The sequence below is a fragment of the Neolamprologus brichardi genome, chromosome 4 (genome assembly GCF_056152115.1).
Source record: "Neolamprologus brichardi isolate AB-2024 chromosome 4, ASM5615211v1, whole genome shotgun sequence".
Lineage (NCBI taxonomy): Eukaryota > Metazoa > Chordata > Actinopteri > Cichliformes > Cichlidae > Neolamprologus > Neolamprologus brichardi.
The window spans coordinates 21,008,811-21,022,948 of NC_142107.1; the positions used below are offsets into that span (position 1 = coordinate 21,008,811).

General features: G+C 44.0%; 1 protein-coding gene across 3 annotated transcripts in view; it reads left to right on the forward strand.

Moving 5' to 3' along the window:
• The window catches only part of lrrc4ba (leucine rich repeat containing 4Ba), a 53,149-nt gene continuing 39,011 nt past the window's right edge, over positions 1-14,138 (forward strand). Inside the window, exon 1 of one of the 3 annotated variants that reach the window (XM_035913050.2) lies at positions 1-123. The gene's annotated coding sequence lies outside the window, so the exon portion shown is untranslated. Of the gene's footprint in view, positions 124-1,958; positions 2,188-9,035; positions 9,089-14,138 lie in introns of those variants that run through there. The other 2 variants (XM_006803048.2, XM_006803049.2) reach the window with 2 other exon arrangements.

Genomic DNA, 14,138 nt, shown 5'->3' on the forward strand with positions numbered 1-14,138 from the left:
CTTATATCAAGAGTGAGCGAGATTGAGAGGTTCAAAGTGAAGGAGGGGAGAGAACAGTCAATATCAAGAGCGAGCGTTAGGGAGAGATCCGGGACGACGACAACACCTCCACAGACTACTGAGGTATGTATGTGGGAGGGAGGAGGGAGAGGAGGGAGAGGAGGACAGGGAGTAGGGAGGGAAGGAGGGACGTGTTGGTGGAGAGTGTGTGAGAGTTAGAGAGAGGGAGGGATATCCACTGCACTGTTGTGTGACTGGAAATTTAATAGAGAGAGAGAGAGAGAGAGAGAGGGAGGCAGGAAGGCAGCAGGGGAGGAGGGAGGGTGGGGTGGAGAGAAGGGCGAAGGAGCGACGCAATGCAAAAAGCACTGAGCGAGAGCCGTTGTTGTTGGAATTACAGAGGACTGGGACGGAGCGTGGATGCTGCTAGACCCTCACTGCAGAGCGTGGGGCTGTTTGTGTGTGTGTGTGTGGGTTTGGTGGGGGAGTGGGGGGGTGGGGGGGTCAAGTGAGCGAGAACATATTGTGCATAAAGTGGAAGAGAGCAGCCAAGGCCACGTAGAGTGTGCACTGTGCAATGTTTAATAAGAGAGAGGAACAGGTTGGCCACCCTGTTGCTGCATCCAGACTAAATATGCAGGGGTCAGTCATAACCCTGATCCCCATCTAAATCATGCCTGTATGTGTGTGTGTGCGTGTGTGTGCGATAGCCGGGAGCAGTGCTGGAAGGAAGACACGTGTGTGAGGAGTGTGTGCACGAAAACACGTGCCTGTGATGAAGTGCTGGCGTTGAGGTGCAAGAATGGGAGAAGAGTGATCCACTGAGTCTCGATATAGAACATTATCAATCCAGCACTAATCACCCGTCTGAATCCCCCCACAGCACTCACACACTCATCCCCTCTTCCCTCTTACCCTCTGCTATCTGATGGACACACACTCAACCACCCACCCACCCTCTCGCGCACATCTCCCCGCTAATATCTCGCTGAAGTGATTGACAACTCAACCCCGAGCAGACCTCCAACCTTAACCTGACCTTAAACCTCACCTCACTCCCCCATTTAATAACCTATCCCCGGAGAGGCTTCGCCCAAACTGTCATCACCTGAAACCAATCACATTAGTGCTCACATTCTTTAAAAAGGAAAGTTAATTTCTGGGAAATAAACACGCTCAAACCCCCCCGCGCCCAACACAACACCCCTCCTTTCCTCCATCTTAGGATGCCAATCAATATACCCGCACGCGTACTGTATATGCCACACGTACGACGGGCTCCACAATGGCAGCAGGACTCAAATCCAACGAGGTAGCGCTGCACAGGTGGGGCTCAGCACTGCGTGTGCGTGAGTGTTGCCAAGGGAACCGACCAAGCAGCAGTGTTCCTTGTAACAAGCAGTAAACAGCACCATCACCGTCATTTTATAGAGATTATGCGAGCATATGGACACGTGCGTGACTGTCTCTGGGATCAAATGTAAGAAAACACCGCAGCTGAATAGTGAAATGCAACGAAAGTGTGGGTTCCTGTGACTAATTATAATCATAACACATAGGAAGGTGATAATTACTGTTACATTGGATGCATTTGTTTATTATGTAATCCCATTTTTGCGTTATTAATAGGCTGTTTAATGCTACGAGCGCGTTTGCAACTGACTGTTTAGGTTTTATGTGCAACGCAGACTAACGCAAATCACTCATTTAGCATTTTTTTTGCTTCAAAAGTAAGAATTTAAAATAACAATATATATATATATATATATATATATATATATATATATATATATATATATATATAATTTTTTTTTTTTTTTTTTAAAGAAAAACTGTCCCGGCAGTGTAGCCCATCCCCTCTGAATCGACCAGTGGTTCCATCCACCTGAAGATGTCTGAGACAATTCTCATTACCAGCGGTAGAAGCGCAGCACTTGGAAAGGGTGAATCAATCAGAGAGGGAGATAGAAAAAGAGAGAAAGGGGGAGAGAGAGAGAAGAAACAGTGAGGGAGACGGAGGAGAGAGAGAGAGAGAGGAGAGCGAGAGGAGGGAGAGAAGACAGCGTCGGCGGCTCTGCAGTGGAATACGCTGTTATTTGAGGGAAGGTGAGAGCTCTCGGAGTACCGACACGCGCGCTTTGAGCGAAGATGTCTTTCAGGACTTGATGGTAGCATAATAAAATAAAGGTAAGTGTCTCGATGACATTCAGAGTCCGGGTGCAGTTTCGTGACATTCTGGTGTTTGTCTGGTGTGTCCGCTTGTGTGTGCGCGCGCGAGAGAGAGTGTGGCGGACAGTTTAAGTGCATTTCACGCGCTACAAACTACTAATATGTTGGAAATCCGCGTGTATCATGACCGGATGTGATTTGGGAACTGTCCTCGTTTGGAATCCGAGAGAGGCCTCTAAAGGTGGCTGATATCCAGGAATTACGCGTGACAACAAGACAGACGTGTGTGACAGGGAATCGATTCAATTCTATTGATTTGCATGATTGGATTTGGTCCGTATGCGCAGTTCAAACTTTGCACCAGCTCCTTGGCATGTGTTTCTTGTTTCTGTTTGTGTTCTGTGTGCTTTTTCAGCACAAGTTAATCTAACCTTGGCGATAAGAGGAGCATCCACTGTAGCACAAGCTGTTGACAGGGCTTAATATATGATCCGTTTAACGCGCAGCTTTCACTCAAATATACTCAATTAAACCCCCCCCTAATCGGACCAGTTTACAATGTTAATGTGTGTGTGTTGGGCTTCAGTTACCCTCGCTGGCCCCTGTTGATGACCCCAGATTTGGAGGAAAATGCGCAGGCACCTTGCGGCTTACGCGCGGTGGGTTAAGCTCTGAGTCAGAGCCTGGGGCCCCTCCGGCTGAGAACAAGGAGCAGATAGATTAGGACTGATGAATGAAGATCTACTGCCTCTATCTGCAACACAATGATATGGTTATGAGGGGATTTAAATGCTAATGTGCAGTGTTTGAGAGAAATCCGAACAGACTGGGACTAGCGGGAGGAGATTGCTGGCAATGTGTGTGCTGTGGACCAGCTGGATGATCTCCTGAGTTTTATGACAGACAGAATAGGTTATTAATGGGGTGTAGGAAGGTGAACTGGGGCACTGGGGCAGGATTAGACAAGAAAAAGGTTGGAAGGATCTGCGTGTGTCTGTAGTTATGTGTGGGAAGGGGAAGGGGGTGTTGTTGCACCGAGAAGCCCCTCCAACAGTGTACGTTTTAGCAGATTTGCATGCCTGGAAGGAAGAAAATGAAGCCGAATTTCAGGGAGGTTCAGAAGAAGTGTGTGTGTGTTTTTAACTGGAAGATGGCTTGTGTCAGTATGGATTTCCTCCCATCCGCTCATACTGCTAAAGCTGGACTGTTTGCTGCTTGCATTTTACACCCCGCAATTCAAAGCTCTTTACATTACCTATAAATTTCTACATCATTGTAGCTAAAACAGTCGAGCAAATGACCACGACATATACCATTTATGGGCCCTCATTCCACTGCACATCCTTTCTATTGGATCCAAAATAAGCCTAGAGACGTAAAACTTTAAGAGGATGGTAAGTTTTTATGTTGCTCGTAAAAGCATGTATTTCATCCAATCATATTGGTTTATGGTCAATAGTGAAGAAGCGAGGCTTCTTTCTTAGCTGATCGTGAACTGTATTTACAACAGCACCAGTAACTGCAAGGTTTGGGCTTCACGAGAAGCTTGTCACATGATATCGCATTTAAAGCCAAGGTGCTCCAGCTCGGGGCAGCGCTTCAAAATATCAAGACATCTCACTGCCGCAAAAGCCAGGCCGGAATGTCACCGGAATTTGTTCATCTTGAACTTTGCTGCTACCCTCCTCCCACCAACCCCACAAACCGAAGCGTTACCTCACTTACTAAAAGACAGCCACATTGTGACCGCTCAAACAAGACAGCAGTCTATTTAGCTTCTGTGATGTGGTTTTTATGGATGGAGGGACGTGATTTCTTGTGATCCTCATTCTTGGGATTTTAATTTTAAATAAAATCAAGAAGACCCTGTACTGAATGAGTAAAGACCTTGAAATAGGGGGAATCTAATGCACAACTTACAGTAGGTCAGATCTCTATGAAGTCCTGAAGGTGCAAAGTCATGACACCTCTTGACCTAATATGCATGTTATTAAAATTGAACAATGTCACGATTCACAAGGAAAGGTTAACACAGATTAGTTAAATGGGATGCAGGTGGAATGTTTTATTCATCTGATTTCCTCTTCATGGACTCTGTTCATGTAACGGCAACATTTAGACACTGGTAGCTCCAAGGTCTAAATAGTCGGCAACCAAAGGAAGGACATTTGGCAGATTTTCTTTTTAATTCTAAAATGTGCGAAAGGTGGAAAAATAAATAAAATAAAATATAGCAGTCAACGCTTTCCCGAAGGATTTTCTGAACCTCTTCTACGGCCTGACCACTTAAAAAAAAAGAAATAGCATGTGGGTCATCTTGCAAATTTCAACTGTCACCTGATAAATTGAACACACAGACACACACATCCCACTGACTCCTTCCTGTGTCACAAATTAAGCACCGGCTGAGCAATTTCAGTCATTTGAGGAATCAGGCCAAGCTGCTCTTTAATTTCCTAGGCACACCACTTATGCATGGCCGATGAGCTTGATGAAAACAAGCAAGCGGGTTAACAGGGACATGGTAAATTACACCTGCACACCTGGCCTAGAGGGAAGGTGTGACTTTGAGATAATGCTCAGCCCCCCTACTGCTCTAACGTTGTCGGAATAGTGGAGTCATTGCGGATTATTTCCAGAGGAGATATAGAAAAGTCGAAGCAAATCCTCCAAAAACAAACACCCTAGGTGGCAAAGGGCACGAGAGGAGTCCAGCATATAAATGATTGCCCCCTAAAATATTGTCCCAATGATTTGTGCATCTCCCAAATGAAGCCAGGGTGCTTTTAATCTGGTTAAAGTGTAGTTTGCCTTTCTTTGTCCCCTTACTGTAAAAGGACAATGGACTGCATTAATTCGCTGCTACATTAGAATGCAAAGGGAGTAACTGTTGCCCTAAATATGGTGTCTGCCTGAGTTTGTGCATACCTGTGTGTTTATGCACACGCGCTCATTTCTGTGACAAAGAGCCAGAGCCAGATAGAGATTATAGATGACACTTAAACTGTTCTAATCAGGGCAAGCTGGCCGCTGATCTCTTCATAGAGCGCCGGTGTCACTGATTGATGGCTGCAAGACTTGCTGATGTACACGGGTTGAAGGGTGAAGGGAGAGTCAGTGATCAGCCAAGAGAGGCAGAGAATTGTGGGAGGAACCTCTGGCGTTCAGCTCAAAACGCAGCACGACGAGGGATCCATCTGAGACGCTGGGATCGTATCGCACACAGTCGCCACGTGCTCACGCCACGCCAGAACCTGGATATCCGAGATTCTGTTTTTGTGCATGATGTGGCACAATTTGAATCCCCGTAACCAGGGGGCAGCGAGTGCATGAGCACTGACCCGTGCAGAAATGCTAAGCTCCCTATGATGGCGCGGTGGGTATAATTAGCTATGATTGGTTTGATTGAGTCTTCTGTCCAGGCCTGGGTGTTGGCCCTTTGGGGAACATGATGATTGTCCAGACATTAATTATTGAATAATAGTTGGAAGATTGGCAATGGTTAATGACACCAAATGAAAGCTATAATCCATTGAATTGACATAATTAGAAATGGTGAGATTTCCCCTGAGGAGTATATTCTCATCATGACCTAAAGTGAAGAGCGACGCCTGAAAAAATGAAGTAAGGCGATTCCTTCCTCCTCCTACCTCATGAGTTCATGAAGGCACATTGGGAGAGCTGCCCGGAGGTGCTCAAAAATCCGATCATCTCCTAGTAAAGATGGCAGAAAGCGGCTGTTTCTTCCTCATGTCGCCGTGAGTGGCAGTCGGGATGCAGTTTCGGTTTGTGCTGTCTGAAATGAGCTCGCCAGAGAGAGCGGTCGGCTCTGAGTGTCTGATATTGAGTTTGGCAAATAGAAGAGATATTATCTTCTCCTGGTTAGATTAAGTATTAGTAAATGTGATTGGGTAATGAAGGCGGTCAGGCCTCAATGACCACCCTGCTTTACAGCTACTGCCGGCTTGGCTGCATCTATGCACAGAGTCTTGAGGGAGTTTGTTTCGGGTCAGTGGTGGCATAAGAGTTCAATACAGCATTGCAGAGTCGGGCTGAGGCCTCCTCTGTCTGCCTCACTGGCTGGCTGCGCTGGCCGGAGGCACAACAGTTGTGGCATACTGATGCTGATGACAGTATAAATATTGATGATGGAGATGGCAAGAAACAGAAGCATGAAATTATAATCCTGATGACCAAAGTGTGATGCTAAATGTTTTCTCTCTCTCTCGCTCTTTTTTTTCTTCTTCCTCCCGCTGTTGTTTTTACATGTGATTCAAGCCTGACACAGACAGGTTTGGTTTCCACGGCGCTCTGAGAGATCACAATGAGATGCCTGGAGAGAAGCGTGGGCATGCTGTCGCACAAGATGACACGTAATCCAAACGTCCTTTTTGTAGCTGGTTGGAGGTTGTCGTATTTTCAGGGGCAGCAACGGGGGCTGTGCTGATGTCACCGTGAGATGGCGGCTCCCGAGGTGGGGGTGGGCGATAAGACATGCCAGCAGCCGTCCCTGGAGGCCGTTAAGGGCCCCAGAGGAGGCTGTTAGCAAAGCTACGCGCCATCGCCGTGATAAATCGCAGATTCTGCTGTATGGTTAGGACGATTACTCTCGGTGCCATCACATGAACCTGTGCACGTCTTCACTGTTTGTTTTCCAAGTCCCCGGACTCCCCGCGATATATGTAGAGTGTTGACTCAGTTGTACTGGTTTATTTATATATTGTGCCCCTCTTGCATATTTCTCTTGTGGTAGCTTTCAGATTGGGTGGTGCAGCGGCGAGGTGTTCAGGCTCAAATTTCTCTATCAGACTCAAAACAGTTGATATGGTAAGGCACTTCCCATACTAAACCCTCAGTGAGGCTTAGTTTGAACTTTTCTGTTAGAATAGAGACTTAAAGAGTTAGAACATCCCAGACCAATCTATCTAGATTGCTTTGGTGTGAGCTGCTATGTACTTTTGGAGATATTATGTCTGCCCTCTCATGAATACCAAAAAACTAGACCTTACTTGCCTTGTGGTGCTCAAAGTGCAAAAGTGGGGTGGTTGGGAAACATGAAGAATCTTAGTTTTCCCGATGAGGCACAGAAACAACTTGTTGAACTTGATATAGTTATCTTTAAAGTGACCAAAGACCAAAATAACCAAGAGTTCTGTCTAAAGAAATATACCGAAGGCGACCTAACTGATAGGAATAAACCAAAATACATCAGCTTACCTGCCTAGCATGGGGGAAACATGTCAAAAGAAACAGCATCCCACCACTACAAACTCCTTCAGTCTATCAAGCAAACCGCATAGCAAAAGCTACAGGTGGAAACACGTGTGGCAGGTTGGAATAGGAGGAAGATGAATAAATCTCTGCCCACGATGGCACCAGACTGTCCTCAGCCCGGAGCCAATCATCTGCAAGCCGAAAGATGGCACATCAATCACGGCCAAGTACCTGCACATTTCAGTTATCATATATCGACACACTAAACCACACGAACCAAACATCCCACAAGGAGAAGGAAAAACAGATCCGTTACACTCATGACAAAATACCATTGAAGTCGTAAAAGTCTCTTTCCAGAAATCATGATGCATTTATCAAAAAAGTACTAATTTTTTTAAAAATCCACAAACCTTGCTGTGATCAGTTTCACCTTAGGAGCTATTTTCTTTCTGTCTACATCGGCCAATGCAGAAAACATCCAGTTAGCTAATATGATGGCTCAGCTGAAGGTGCTGCAGTCATGGGTATTCACCTGTCTTTGCAGGTAGATAAAGACCTAAAAATAAAACTGTGCCAAATACTAAATCATTTGGATATCCATTTGTTGAGTATTTAATTCTGAATTTTCAGATTTGGTTATTATTTTTTATAAAATGTTGACTGTATACTCAGCTTGTTTGACTGACCTCCCTCACACTCCCAGTAGTGAGCATCACACTTCAAATGACCTCACTGCTGCTAACTTAGCGACTTTGCTGGGAGATTAAGCGACTTTTCACACCCCTGTAGAGGATTTTTTTTAAAGGCATTGCAAAAAAAAAAGAAAAGAAATCTCTGGTCAGCATCACGACGACTTCTCCTGGCACAGGAACAGAGGTCTGCCTCTCTCTGCTGTCTTCACTGGATGAGTAGAGCTTCTAAGAGTGACAGAGCAGTGATGCATAGTGCGAGAGGGAAAAAAAAGTAAGAAAATAGTTAATAAATAAAACTGCTCACATCAAAGTTTGTGGGCTTTTAGAGTACCCGGGTCATAAATTCTGGCATTGCTGTTGAGTTTGGATTTTTGAGTACCACAAGGCGAGCGCCGTTTAGTTCTAATACATCCAAGAGAAGGCAGGCATCTGAACAGCTGATAGCTTTAAAAGCAGGGCACTCATACTAGATTAATTTAGGTGGATGAACAACACTAAAGGCTAGAGGACGGGCATGTATCTTTGATTTTGGAGTGAACTGTTCCTTTAATGGTTGTATTTTTCCTCTCAGCTGTGGGTTTGCAGTGACCTGATCAAACAAATACGAAGATAAAATAGTTGTTTTGTTTTTCAGTTATCACGCAGTTATTTCTCCTCTTAGAGGCGTCGTCATTCAGAGTTTTTGTTTGGCCAAAATCAGATTCGATCCAGGGACTGTTCCACGGTTCCACACTGCAGGGTTTAGCGAATTGACACCCCGCTTTGGGAGCTGCAGAGCAGGGCCGCGGACGCCCCTAGCCCCCGCCGATGTGACGGAGAGACGCAAGATGGTGAGTGGTTACTATGGCAGGTTACTATGGCAACCTCAGGTCTCTGTGAGAGCTTCCATTTCGCACAGCGTGGGAGAGAGTAAGAGAGAGGGAGAGAGGGGGAACGAGACAGAGAGGGAGAGAGATGGGCTGGAGAGAAGAACCTGCAGAGGAAGAAGGGTGGAGAAATCAGCAGAGGAGGTGAGGTGTGGAAATAAACATGCCTTAGGTGTAGAGAGAGGAAAGCGGGGCGAGGAGACGAGCACAAAGGAGGTAGAGAGAGAGAGAGAAGAGGAGTGTGAAGGGGGAAAAGTGATGGAGAGGTGTAAGTGATGGGGTGAGACTGAGGTGTGAGAGGAGCCGATCGGAGGGCAGCGAAGACGATCACGTGGCGCTTTAGAGCAGATCTGCACTGCATCCACACGCAGGCCGGAACATTTCAACGCCGTTTTGTAATCTTTCTGGTGCTGCACACTATTTATCGCTCCTTCTATCTCCATTTCTTCTCCCTCACCTCTCTGATTCAGTTGGCACGGCGCTCGGCGGCGAGAGACATTGTGTCAGTCTTGGTGACTAGTCTCCATGGAGACGTCCATCAGTCAGTCCGTGTCAGTGTTTTGTGGGCAAAGCCTTATCGTGTTTGTCAGTGTGAGTGTTTATCTGTCTGTGTATTAGTCAGTGTGTCACTCATAGAGAAGGCTGGGGCGAGGCCTGAATGGATGGGGGGCCGAGAGCGTGTTGCTTATCACTCACTCATGAACGCACACGCCGTCGGTTTGTTTGGGGGAAAAAACGAAGGTTTATGCGTGAAAGCGCGAGGATTCGCCGGAGACGTTCACACAGATGCACACAAAATAAAAGTATACCCACCTCTGCTCCACATGTTGCACGACACTTAGCAAATACTCATTCTCCCTTTTTCCACCCGTGTTGTCCGAGTTAAACGCTGAGCCTTGTTCCAGTGTAGAATCTGGCATCATATGTTGCAGAGAACTCCTTTGGTTAAATAATTCACTTTGTTCTGTATGTTGTTAACGTGCAAAACACCAGCAATATGACAGCATCAGTGCTGAAAACGTCCCATTTTATAACTAATCTAATTTATTTTTCTTTACAGTGAGCAGACAGTTGAGTGGTGTGTTGCAGTCATGTAGCAGAAAATGTTTTTCAAATAGAACATATGCAGTCGTAGCATTCTCCTTTGCTTTAAAGAATAGCACTTCACTTGCACAGGCAGTTAATATCTTAATCGTTTTTATTTTAAACTGTTGCTGTTCTCATTATTTCTCAGGCATTTGCTCATTTCTATTCTACACTATGTAGCTGGAAGAGAGTCCACAACTCCATTTGTGAAATCATGTATTGATGACCTTCACTTTGACCTTGAGTAGTAAAGGAAGACTTGTAATGACATTACTTGTTCTAATTAGAAACAAACGTTTTTCTGATTAAAGGTGCTCAGTCGGAGTGGCTAGCTTGGAGTGTGTGTGTGTGTAAATGATGTAAGTGTGTGGGGGACTCGACTTAATGTTACATATAAAAAAAAGCTCTTGTTAACTTCAAAGTGGGGCTGTTGCACAGCATTGTTGAATCGCAGTGACTCCTCACTCCAATTAGAGATGCAGCGAGCTTTGTCCTGATACATGGATGTGCATCAAACCAGGCTCCAGCCATTACATTTATACACAGCAAACAGTGCACACTCTGGGGCTTTGCCACTACCTAAATAGTGCAAACCATTAAGCTCCCTTAGCAGTGCTGAAGTGTATTTTGCCCTTTAGCATATGGTTCTCAAAGTGCAGCCCTTGCTATCATAATTTTTTCATAAGAATGAAAAAAAAAGGTCTTTGGCACAAATTCACCCACTTTCAAGATGCACTGAGGAGGGAATAAAGTCAGAAGAGAGAAAAACTCCAGCAGCACTCACTTGACTGACATATTTTGGCTTGTGGCTTTTTGTCGGGGTCAAAATGGAAACAATGGAAATAAAATAAGTATAGGTACCAAAAATACAAAACTGTGTGCTCACTTGGTGTTGACGTCAAAAGACATTATGGAGCAAAATTTAGGGATGCACCGATACCGATACTGGTATCGGGTATCGGGGCCGATACTGTAAAATGTGTGTGTACTCATACTCGTAAAAGTTAACCGATACCATGAACCGATACTAACTTATTTCATTAGTCAGAGGGTGGCTTGTCATTTTTGTTGTAGTTTTTTAGATTGGCCACTAGGGGGACATCCCGCGCTAAACAGGCACAGGGTTAGGCGAGAGAGACTGGCGGCTCCAGATAAAAAAGAGAAACTGGAGGCTGCTGTAGCTAGGCTAAACAAAATGTCAGCAGTGTGGAACAGCCAACTTTAACTCAGGTTTTGGAAAAGCGATGAAAAATGTCAAGAGAATATCCACGGGCAGTTTAAATAACAGAGGCTCTGACTCATTTTATCGCTCTGGATGACCAGCCAATGCCGGTCGTGGAAAACAAAGGATTCTTCTCAGCATACTCGAGCTGCGATATGAAATATAATAAATGAACAGAAGTGTTTATTTATTATTCTGAAAGCTTGGGACAGTGCCAATAGTTCAGTGATATTTTGTTAAATTACAATGTGGAGACTCTGCAATAATTTAACAGAAGTGCTTATTTTTCACTTGAAATTTTTTTGTGGTCATTTATATTAAGATTTTATTTTTTATTGGCAGAGAATAAAATAAATCCTGTCTTCCAATTCATTGCATTTGTGTGTGTGTGGTAGAAGTATCGTTTTTTGTACTCTGTATCGGCAAGTACTCAGATCCAAGTATCGGTATCGTATCGGTTTGAAAAAATTGGTATCGTTGCATCCCTAGCAAAATTTAAACGTCATTCCACCCATGTTTCTTCTTGGACACTCCCCTTTGTCTGTGATTGGCCTGAAATCACTTGACCATATGAGCCCATCCTTGTAGATGTTTAACTTTCAGATATCTTTGTGAATGTAGATGACTGGTTGTTTTTCCGACTTTGTACCCGTCCTATGTAAAATGTTGTCTACAACATCTTAAATAAGATTGGTTTTGATGATAAGTCAAAAAGTCGAACATGTTGGTCGAGTAATTGAAGTCTAGCTGGAGTTTTGACCTCTTAAGGCCTCTGCACACAGGCCTAGATACTGGTCGGTGATCACCTGGCAACCACAAGTCGCTATAACAGCTGACTGGATGGGACTGGTTGCTGTCAGTAGATGAAATCGATTTCAAAGAGAGTGCAGAACCAAAAACCTCCATGTGATGGCTTTGGTAGCCAGCAAGTCACTGTGGTTTGTATCAAAGATGCCAACTTATCTGCAAACGCTTGCCAACCACTCACCAGGCAGTAGTGAAAGGGCAACGCAAACGGGAAAGTGAAAAATGTCAAATTGAAACTTGTGACTTACTGCTGCAACCAGTACATTTTTAAAAGTCCCATTTCCACTTTGAAGGCAAACCAGCTTTATTTCTGATTTGCATTCCACTTTCCAGTTTCACCACCATTTAACTGGGGTAGTCTGCTAATTCTCCAGAGGACTGGTAATGAACTAATCATTTGATTCAGGTGTGTTGACCCAGGGTGATATCTAAAACCTGCAGGACGCCAGCACTCGAAGCCTGGAGTTGCCTACCCCTGCACTAGACTTTAGGCCTGCATGACCGAATCTTTAGCAACTCATTTCACCTACCAGCAACTTCCAACAACCACTGACTAACCAGTTTTCCCTGCAAACAGTGGTTACCTCGGGGTTGTAAAGTAATCTCTACGCCTACTAGGACTGAGGCCTAAGATAACAATGCAATCATGTTATCACATAGTTCATGTCATACCATGATATTGCAGCCCAGCAGGAAACTAACAGAGTATGTCTGTAATTTTAGTTCCCCTGTTTTAGTCATCGAAGGAGGTAAAATCTTCCTAACATTGACAGATACTGTCAATATTAAAAAACAGCCACCTTGGATATGGTTGAAAAACTCTAAACCAGTATGAAAATGATTATTAACAACATAAAGCACTGTGCTGAGCAGACATGGTACGCACTCTAACTGAGAGTGTTTTCACTGATGTGTCCATTTTCCCCATGCAATCCTCAATCATACGCAGGCTCTAAACTGGCTATTTGAGAACCACTGCTTTAACATGCCCAGGGGAAACTGTATTTGAAATGACCACGAAACAAAACAAAAAAAGAATAATAAAAAAAAAAAATAATTAATTAACACAACTTTACCAGTATCACAGAAATAAGTTGCCTTCTGTGTAGTCAGATTTTAATCAGCACAACAGTAGTGTGTGACCTTTTCTGTCATTGATGGGAATGGGAGCTGAGAACCATTTCCAAATTATCCCATCTATCGGAATTGAACGCCTCCAAGCTTATTACCTGCTGTCATCAATTCTGGCATGTTTTTGTCGTTACACAACAATGACGTCAAACTAATAGTCGAGCTTTTACACACCTGAGTCATATACAGGCCTGTTTTTTTTCCTACACTGTGTTCAGACTCTAAATAATAAGCAGCTGCACTGATACTGGAAATCTGTGAAGGCAATATTTTTTTTTAAAAGAAAATGATCAAGGATCAAACCTTTCAGCAGAACTGTTATAGCTAATATCCCCAAAGATCTATATATATATTTAATCTACACGTTCTGTTCAACAGAAGGCTTTAACATATATAATGACTGCAAGCATGTTCAGCTCCATTGTTTTTAAAGACTTCACTACTATACTAAGAGTACTTTTGCATGATTCACAGTTCAGAATGATCATGATTTATCCTACATCCTCTCCCTTTAATTTGTCCTTCTTCTGATTGGCTGTGCCTCATAAACATCAGGTGGATGGGGGTTGTGTGCTCACAACCAGATGTGTGCCTGATGTGACTATTTTAGGGACCTTTGGCTCATTGAAATTAAAAACATCAACTAGCAGAAAAAAATGGTTTCAAACTGAATGTTTGAAATTTCAGCCACAACTGTTACTTATCCATACGCTCACCTCATTATTTGCAAATTTGACCATGTTCATATGCAGAAAAAGGTCGACTTTGAGGGATAAAGGAGTGTTAACAGTTAAATATTAAGAGTGACAAAATTCTAACTCATCTGTAAAACTGCCAAACAAAAAATATCCCAAATATAAGAGTTTTATAGGAGTACTTATACTTGCCGAGCCTCATGCTGAAAGACATTATGCACATTAGTTTGACGCGACTTCAGTGTGATGTGAA